We start from the raw sequence: 10,606 nt of genomic DNA, 5'->3' as shown, positions 1-10,606 counted from the left end.
TCGTCAAGTCAAGGTGAAATCCTCATTTCTTGAAGCATGTTCTCGGTTTTGGGATTCGAAACATCATGTTTTCGTTTTCCCAAAAGGCGAAATTTGTCCTCTTGCCGAAGAAGTTGGAGCCATTGGTGGGTGGCCGGGTTGTGTTCCGGTGCTTCCTCCGACTCGGTTGTGTTATAAGGAGAAATTCCGTTTAATGTAGGGCTTGTCAACAAGGCAAGTCAACTTTCTTCTTGCTCCTCATGGTGTGGATATGTTGGCTCTCATCAACATTTTCTCAAACCGATTGGATGCCAATGTTTCGGAGGTGGCTAGGAGAAGGGCTCTTGCCTTTTGCCTTGTCCATGTATACCTCTTTGTTGATGCTTTGAAGAAGGAGGGGCCAAAATGATATGGTATCATGACACTTGTACATGTAGTTGAGCAAATGGAGCATGGTAGAGATCCATCATGGTTGGTGCTTGGCGAGATCATCCATGCTTTGGACAAGGAGGGCTCTTGTGGAGAAGCTCCCTCGTTTGGATCTCCAAGGATCCTCTAAGTGTGGCTATTGGAGAGGCTAAGTTATGTAGAGCCTCCGGTTGATTCCTCCTCTTATTCCTTCCGTCACCTTACTATGAGGAAGAAGTTGTACTCAGATAGCTTTGCTTCCACCGAGGCCTATTGGGCCGCGAAATTGGCGGAGGAGGGTGGTCCTCACATCCGTTGGGTGGTGCGGTGGAGGAAATTGAGGTCCTTCACGGGGTTGCCCGCTTCGGGTGCTGTTTAGGTATTTTTACCCAAGTCGATTAATTAGGGTCAAAGTAGTGTATATTCGTTGGTTGGATGTACGTTTGTTCGTATGTCAATAAGTAAATAGAAAAATTAAGTGCGTAATGTAAATTAACACGTAAGATTTGGTGACGCGGAAAACCCAATGTGGGAACAACCGCGGGAGGGACGGTACCCTGCCAAGTATTGCACTATATGAATATGAGGATGATTACAATTACGGCACAAAGCTAATCCTGCTGGCCCTAGGCGTCAGGCCTGCAAGATCTTAGACGAACGTATATTATCTGTTCAGATGTGATCTCGAGTGTTAATGTATGAATGCGGGTGTTCAATGAATGACTTCTTGATTTCCTTCCTTGGCTATTTATAGGGTAAGAACCCTAGATATGTCCTACCTCAAATATGGAAAGGAAATATAATTTCCATAAGGACTCTTTCCAAAACCCGGACTCTCTTGCCAATTCTCCCTGATCTCCCTAACTTCTCCCTAACTTCTCCCTGACGCTTCTTTCCTTAACGCGGACGCTTCCTATGATGGGCTCCTAATATTTCTTAAGCCCTTTTCCCTTTTCTCCAACCGCGGGCTTCCTTCCTCCTCATCACTTCTTTCATAGTCTTTACTTTATTAAGTGGGCCTTCTTTATTATGCTATTTTTAGCCCAAACAGTTTGCCCAAATTTCTTGTGAAGTACGCTTTCAAGTATCGAGCAAGGAATTTTATGTAACCAAATGCCAAAAAACCCTACGCCGTCTTTTTTACTCCTTCCCATGCAAGCCGCCCTTCTCCTCTTTTCTCGCACCCAACTCCCTCTCTCCTCTTTATAACCCCAACGTCCATCTTCCACTCTCATTAATCATTTCAAATCATTTCAAAAATACTTCCTCTTTCTTAAACCCTCAACCTTCCTTCTTTTCATCCTTTGTCGGCTCCACTGTTCATCTTCCCCGTCTCCTTTATCAGGTAATCCTTCCTCCTCCCTTCTTTAGTTTTCACTTTATCTCTCCACCATGGGCAAAACTCGTCAATCCTCCACACCTTCTGATCGTAATCTCGACCCTACTTTTCCTTCTCGGGGACTTTTTAAGCACCCCCACGACTGTGATTCTGCTTTAACACCAGCCGACATTCCCACGATCAAGAATCTGCTTGGCCTTGGTGACGGGGTGGATATCGCCATCCCTGAACCGGGACAAAAAGTTGACGCCCTTCGTCCAGGGTGGGTTAGTTACTACCTGTACCCGTTTAGATATAGCCTCCATTTTACTTTCCCTAAACTCATTCAAGATTTCATCTTCACCAACAATTTCGCTATGGCACAAATTTCTGCTGCCATTTGGAGAGTTCTTCTCTATTCTCGGCCGTGGTCGATCTTTGGTAAATCTGTCACTCGGGCGATCCGGCCCATATGTACAACATCGATCCCACAGGCAGGGGTCAATTCTCATTCCGGGGCCGTGGTGAGGCTCCCTTCGTGACACGTGTCAAAATCTCGTGATGAGAAATGGTTTGAGGACTTCTTCTACGTGAAGAAGGACTCCATCCACCTCTGCGATTACATTTTCGAGAAATGGGTTCTAACTTCGAGTAAGTAGTCTTCATGTCACCTGATTTGTTTTATCTCGCTGCTTACTAGCTTACTTCATCGTCTTCGTGCAGGCCCCTGTGACCTTACCCGTATCGGCGCCAAGATCCCTGCTCGCAAAAATTTGTTCAAAGCATCTCCGAACCGAGAGAAATTTCCCAGACCTGCTTCCTGGTTTTTCACCTGCTTCTTCCTCCAATCCTCCCCAGTTAGCCCACAATATGTCTTCTGGTAAGACTTCTGCAACCACTCTTTATTTGCATGCTGTTTCTGCTGACGTTTAAGTATTCTGTCGTCTGAGGCTATGTGTGCTTGCAGGTTCAAAAGTTGATCAATTGGAACTCATCCTTCAAAGTGCTAAAAGAAAGAGACCTTCTGCTAGCCCTGATGTGGCCTCTGCCTCCAAGAGGAGTGCTCCTGCCGCCTCTTTTCAGACTCCTCCCACAGTTTCCAGTTCTGATGCACGTGAGCCCCTAGAGATCAACCCGTTATCTCGCCATCCGCCTACTCCTCCTGCCAGTCCTCGTGCTTCATCTAGTGGAGGCATCATTGCTCATTTCCCAGAAGGCTTTGGGAATGTGGACAAGGTGCCCTACTGGCCGGAGATTGATCAGCTGCTCTTTTCTCCTGTTGAGGAAACGTTTTCGGAGTTCTCCCCAGAGGAGATGGCTGAAAATGACGTGCACAACGCTTTCATGGTAAATATTCTTCATTTTCTATCTGTCTGTCTGTCTGCTTTACTTAGATTCTGCCTCCTGACTCCCTTGCTGACTCTTGATTTTTCGTGCCCCAGACCCTCCAGTCTGCACTCTACAATAGGAAGATGATCAACATAGTGCAGACGACCAGCCGTGCTACCAGCGCCAAGAACCAGGAGTCAAGGAGATCATGGTTTGATCCGGCACAAAGATCGGATCGATCCGAAGGAGCGTGTGGTGGAGTCTGAAGACTCGCTTCTTGTCACCAAGAAGAAGCTGAAAGAGGGGCGATCGGTGGCGCGTACTCAGGCGGTGTGCAATACTTTCTCTGACTCCCTCAAGCGTTCTGATGAGAAGATCAGTGAGCTGATCTCCCTAGCCACCAATGTCGTTGCCTATGCTACCTGGCGGGAAAAGATCAGCGGGATGCGTGCTGCACTCGAAGAGGCTCCTACCCAGCAGGCTATAGAGGAAGAGGAAAAACAGCTGGAGATGCTCTACCCCACCCAACCTGATCTAAGCGTGTTGATGCCTGAAGTTGGGGAGGTGAATTCTCCTGCACTTGCTGAGAAAGCTGCTGGGGATGGAGCTGGGACGTCCCAGGATGCTGCTGACGGAGCTTAGGGAGCTATGGCGGCTGAGGATGCACATGCTGGTGCGGTACCTGAAACGAGGGGTCAGCAGGCAGAGGAGGTGCCAGAGGTGGAGGTTATTAACGTGACCGATAATTAAGTTTTTTTTTTTGTGTTTTGATGAACTTTTGGTGGTCTGGCCCAGAGGTGGAAGACTTTGTAATTTTTAAAACTCTTTCTGTGGTTGCTCCGCCAAGGTGGCGGTTAAACTTTGGGCCGTACTTTTGGCCATATTTTAAAAATGCCCCTTGTCATAGTTTGGCAAGGCTTCAGCTTATATATCGTGTGCTTGTTGTTTACTTTCCCTATTTTTAGGAAATTTGCCGTGTCAGCCTGTTTGACTGATTTAGGCGAGTCCTGTCATCCTGAGAAGGCTGACGTTATGACTCAGCTAGCTGCCGTGTCAGCCTGGTGGCTGATTTAGGCGTATGCCGCAATGTAAGGAGGAGTGGCCGTGTCAACCTAGGAGGCTGATTTAGACCAGCCTGGTCAGCCTGAAAAGGCGATCCAGGACTAAACTAGGCTAGTGTCACCGATGGCTGATTTGGCGTATCATTATTTTGGACTACTTAACCTTGTTCATGACGCAAGGTGTGTTCATCTTGTTTAAAGCCGACAGGGGCGTCATTGAGGCAAGTTTATCGTCATTCTAGGACCGATGGAGACGCTGCAGGATTCTGGTAGCGCAGATATCCCTACGTTCCATGTTCGTGTGCATGCATGGTGGGGCCCTGATTAATTGCGATTAGTGCGAGCTACGTCCAGGGGGTGGTATCAGGGGTAGCTGGATAAGCGTATTCAGCTGTCAACCAGGCTCCCTTTCGTATGTTCCATGATCGCTTTGGTGAGGGTGCTCCTTGTGGAGAAAATAGGTTAAGTATGTTGGAGTGCCATGTGCCTTGTCACTCCGCGTTGGCGATTAATGATCTGCTAGACATCCTTTCAAAGTACCATAGATACCAGAATTCAAAGTGGTGTAATTAGAGAAGCCTGAAAATAAAAGAATCTATTAAAATGATGTGAAGTACCTATCGCCATCCCATGGGGTACCAGAGCAATTGTGGTCCCAGGACGCTGCCAGACCACACTATCTAATAGTAGTTTAAAATCATAAAATAACTAGAGACACCAGAAATAAAAGTGAAATTGGCAGTATGCCTACTACCGGATTTTTATTTTAATTTTTAAAAGACGGTTTGGCTTTTCATAGTACATCATTCTGAAAGCTAGAGTCTACTTATTATTAAAAGTAATATCTCTTCAGGTGAAGTATATTCCATGGGCGTTGTATGATTTGACTGTCCATAGTCATCATCAGATGCACCATGGCCAACAACTCCTTCTACCTCGGTATGGTCCTTCCCATTTGTAGGCGAATTTGCACCTTTTCGGTTCTTGGTGTTTTGAAACACCTCCCGGAGGACCAGGTCTCCTACCTCCAGGAGCCTGACTTTCACATTTTTGTTATAACTCCCGGCCCTGATTGTTTGTAGAGACTTGACCGGACGGAGTTTTTGCGCTTGCCCGCATGACTCGTCGATTGTGTCAGGCTTGGTCATCTCTCGCATTGTTTAGTTCCCTGTCATATTTTCATACCTATGAGTAGGAACTAGAACTTCGACGGAATGATCGCTTTATGCCAAACACCAGTCAAGGGTGTTTGGCACATTTCTATCTTTGGTGTCGTTCTGTCGACCATAACACTAGTGGCAATTCATCCGCCCACTTTCCTCCTAACTCCTGTAACCTCCTTCTCAGATTGTCTATAATGATTTTGTTCTTTGGATTGACTTGCCGTTGGACTTTGGAGTCCTAGGTGCGACTTTTAAGGTGATGTTCCACCCGGCACAAGTATCCTCGGTATCGTTTGAGATGAATTGTGAACCATTGTCACATATGATTTCTGATGGGATACCAAATCTGCAAATGATGTTTCGTTTTATGAACGAAATGACCTGTTTGTCCTTTACCTCCTTGAATGCTTCTGCTTCTATCCACTTAGAGAAGTAATCTGTCATTGCTAGCATCCAGGTTCTATTTCCTGTGGCCCGTGGTAGAGGGCCTACTATGTCCATGCCCCATGCCATGAATGGCCATGGAGAAATAAAAGGGTGCAGGGGCTCTGCTGGCTGATGGATCATTGGTGATGAGCGCTGGCAGGCGTCACATTTTCGTGCGTACTCTGCTGCATCTGCCTTCATTGTAGGCCAATAGTATCCCTGTCTGAGGGCTTTATTTGCCAGACTACTGCCCCCTGCATGGTTTCACATTCGCCACTGTGGAGAGCATGCAACACAGTCTGTGCTTCTTCCTTGCCCAGGCACCGTAGGTAGGGGTCTGCTAGCAATTTTATGAACAATGTGTCATCGATAAGTATGAATCTGGAGGCCTTCACTCTGAAAGCTCTCGCTTCCTTCTTGTCATCTGGTAGCTTGTTATAGCGCGACCCCGATCTAGGTAAGGTGTGCGCTGATCGCCTCATCGATCGGCTACTTGTGGTCGGTGTCTCACTGTTTGGCTGAGAGCTCTCACCTTCCTCTGTAACTGCTCGGATTTCTTTCTCGCTCGGTGGATCCTCCAGTTCACCTCTGTCTATTTCGTCCGCCTTCTGAATAGACGGCTCCAGCATGTGTGCTTTTGGAATACTGGATAGCTCTGTTGGTTTAAATGTTGCCCCTAGGGTTGCTAGGGCGTCTGCTTCCACGTTCTGATCTCTAGGGACATGTTTAAGCTTGCAAGTTTTGAATTTCTGTTTTAACTCCTTTGCCACTTTTATGTATGCAATCATCTTCGAATCTCTGGCTATAAACTCGCCATTCACGTGGTTGACTATTAATAGAGAGTCACTGTATATGAGCAGGTGCCTGACCCCTAACTCCAAAGCTAACTTCATTCCTAATATCAAGGACTCATATTCTGTTTCATTGTTGGTTGCCTTGAATTCACATCTCACTGCTTGTGCTATCAGGTCTCCCTGTGGTGACCGCAGGATTAATCCTACGCCTGCCCCCCTTTGGTTGGAGGCTCCGTCAATATGCATCTGCCAGAGTTTTGCCTCCTTGCTTCCTTCTAAGGTGAGGATCTCTTTATCTGCTAGATTCTGGATGGCAGGACTGAAGTCTGACACGAAGTCGGCCAATGCTTGTGATTTGATTGCTGTTCTGGGGTCATATTGGATGTCATACCCACTGAGGTGTACAGACCATTTTGACATTCTGCCTGATAGTTCAGGCTTCCTCATGATAGCTTTTAGTGGGTAATTGGTCACGACATGTACAATGTGGGACTCAAAATAGGGTCGCAGTTTGCGAGATGCCACTACCAATGCTAGTACTAACTTTTCAAGGGATGTGTACTTGGTCTCTGCCGGCAGCAGAGACTTGCTCACGTAGTATATTGGCTTCTGCTCCCTTTCTTGCTCTCTTACCAGGACATCACTCACTTCTACCTCTGTGATGGCTAGGTACAGAAATAGTGGTTCTCCTGGCTCCGATTTTGACACAAGGCTGGTCGGGCCGAGGTAATGCTTCACTCTACGAAGGCTTGCTCGTGCTCGGGGGTCTATTCAAACTTCTAGCTTTTCCTTAGTACGTCGAAAACACTGCATTTATCGAAGATCTTGAAATGAACTGTTTGTTGGTCTGCTACCTTCCTGGCTAGTCTTTGAACATCCTTAGGCTTCTCAGGTGACTCCAGCTGCAAGATGGCTTTAATCTGCTCGATGCTGGACTCTATTCCCCTTTGAGTTACGATATAGCCCAGGAATTTACCAGAAGATACTCCGAAGGTGCATTTAGATGGATTTAGCTTCATCTTGTATTCCCTGAGGGCACTGAATGTTTCTGCCAGATGCCGCATGTGCTCTTTGGCCTTTTCTGATTTCACTACCATATCATCAATATACACCTCCATTGTTCTTCCTATCCGTTCTTTGAACATTCTGTTAACCAGCCTTTGATATGTGGAGCCTGCATTCTTTAGGCCGAATGGCATGACGTTGTAGCAATATATTCCTCTTTCAGACATAAATGCCGTCTTCTCTTGATCTGCAGGGTCCATCTTGATCTGATTGTATCCACTCCATGCGTCCAGGAATGTTAACATCTCATGTCCAGCTGTTGCGTCCACCATTGCATCAATGTGTGGGATTTATCTGTATGCATCCCTTTATATTTAAGGATTATAACGAATTATAAAGTGATGATAACTAGTCATAAAATAAATTGCATAAACAAAATCGTAAAGAATTAAGAAATAACCTTCGGTCCTAGCTTTTATGGCCTATGAACAATATCGCAATGATATTCTCCTATCAGTTGCACCCAAGATGCTCCGAGAAATGCCCCTCAAATTTCTAGAATGAGATCCCCAATTTTCTGTAAATATTAGGGTTTATTTGTGTGATTTTCTGATGAGAGAAAATGATGAGCAAAAATTAGGTTTAGAAAAAAAACACCTAACTCTCCTTATAACCGAGTATATGGAGAAATAGAGTTGATTTTCTTTTTCCAAAAATCGGCCCATATGAACCGAAATAATAAGGATTAAAATCCTTATTTTCGGTTATTCCAAAAATGTATAAATGTGTTAAAGATAAATTGTCATCTAGTGAGGATCGAACCCATGACCTCTTGGTTTGAGTACCCTCACTATTACCACTATGACACATTCATCTTGTTGATATTAAATATAACCGATTACATTTAATTACGAATTAACAGATTAATTCGTCCAAGCTAACATTACATACATTTAATTAAATATAACTTATTATATTCAATTTTGAATTGATAGTTAATTCGTCTCAACTAATATTATTTAATCTTCATTAAATAATTGTCTCATCAACACATTGACTAACTGTTTAGTCATATAAGGCATCAATGTGATTATATTTCTATAACCACATCTCTCAAACACATCCTATAGGTGTGACCTTTAGGGACCAGTTGATCACCACCATCTGTATGATAATAACGTCAAAATTTCTAGCAAGCCAACCGTTATTAGGTAATCGTTAATCAACTGATTAAAATATGAAGTATACCCTTGTGAACCTGTAAGAGATTTACAAATGTTATCACACTAATTTGTGGAGGACACAAGCGCCAACAAACTCCCACTTGTCCTCACAAGTGTATGTGCGATAACCGATTCTCATATCCTAAAATTTCTCCCACTCAATATAAAACAATTTGCAAATCCATATTCACAAAGGTCGTATTTTACAAGCGATCATTATCAAGAGTGGTTTCCCCGACTAGAGAGTAACTTAACTGATAAACGAATCAACATTCGAGCATGGCCATGCATTTCAGTTACAACTCCTCGAGTGGCCCTGAGAAATAACTATACCTGATAAGGGTTGGATATTTTACTCAACTCGAATCCTGCCGATGTAAGCACAGTATGAAATGACCCAGAAGAAATCTACTTAGCCTCCAGTTACGGCAGACCGTGAGAAAGAAACCAAAGTCACCCAAAAACTGCCTTAATCTCAAGAGACAGTCGATAGTCAAAAGAATCGACTCTAGGAACACAATGGATGTCCTATCCACGACCTGGCACCGAATGTTTTAAACATTTAGGACTCCATTACGTTGTCACAAAAATTTGTCCTACGAGGTATCGTTATAATCTCGCATTTGTGATCGATCAGTCAACAGTTTGACTTATGGCTCGTTGAACCCACCATCAATCGACTGCACAATATAATAGCCATAGTTATCAGCTCTTGTACGCGATTACGAACCAAACAAAATATAATGTAATTCAGTTCACTTTGTGGCGTTCAAAGTTGTCAGTACAATCCACATGAAAAACAAAATATTATATTAAAACGATGAAGTTATAAATAGTATATGAAAAAGATAACGTATCGAATTCATAATCAACTACTATAACTCAGGTACACGTTTAATTCTCATGAAAATAACGTGCCCTCCATGCTTATCATATTTCAATGGCTCAGTAGTAGAATCTGCTACAACTTCCTGTTTGGAACTATTCCAGCTGACCGCAGCACCATTAAGAGTAAAAACGAATCTAGACTGAGATTTCTAATCATCTCGATCCGTTTGGAAGCTAGCATCTGCGCAACCGATTGCGCATAGCTTAGTATCGCCTCCATAAGTCAATACCCTATCCTTAGTCCTCCGTAGGTACTTAAGGATATTTTTAACAGCTATCCAATGTGTTTCACCTGGATTCCTTTGGTACCGACTCATCATACTCAATGCATATGACACGTCTGGATGTGTGCATATCATGGCATACATGATTGATCCTATTGCAGATGCATAAGGAACACGACTCATGCGCTCAATCCCTTCAGGCGTCGTGGGTGACTGAGCCTTGCTCAACTGCATCCCAGACGTCATTGGAAGGTTCCCCTTCTTGGAGTTGGTCATGCTGAACCTCTCAAGAATCTTTTCTAAATAAGACTCCTGACTTAGTGATAACGTCCGTCGTGATCTATCTCGGTAGATACGGATTCCCAAAATGCGTTGTGCCTCACCCAGATCTTTCATCTGGAAATGGTTCTTCAACCATTCTTTAACCGAAGATAGGAGAGGAATGTCATTCCCAATGAAGAGTATGTCATCAACATACAATATCAAGAATACAATCTTGCTCCCACTCGACTTGATATATAAGCATGGTTCTTCGACCGATCGAGTGAAACCATACTCTTTTATCACCTGGTCGAAACGATGATTCCAACTCCGAGAAGCTTGCTTAAGTCCGTAAATGGAACGCTTAAGCTTGCATACTTTCTTAGGATGTTCAGGATCTGTGAAACCTTCGGGTTGCACCATGTACAACTCTTCCTCTAAATAACCGTTTAAAAAGGCGGTTTTCACATCCATTTGCCAAATTTCATAGTCATGAAATGCGGCAATCGCTAAGATTATCCGAATGG

The sequence above is a fragment of the Silene latifolia genome, chromosome Y (assembly GCF_048544455.1).
Source record: "Silene latifolia isolate original U9 population chromosome Y, ASM4854445v1, whole genome shotgun sequence".
NCBI lineage: Eukaryota > Viridiplantae > Streptophyta > Magnoliopsida > Caryophyllales > Caryophyllaceae > Silene > Silene latifolia.
The sequence above is the reverse complement of the archived record's forward strand: the minus strand, read 5'-3'. Positions refer to the sequence as shown.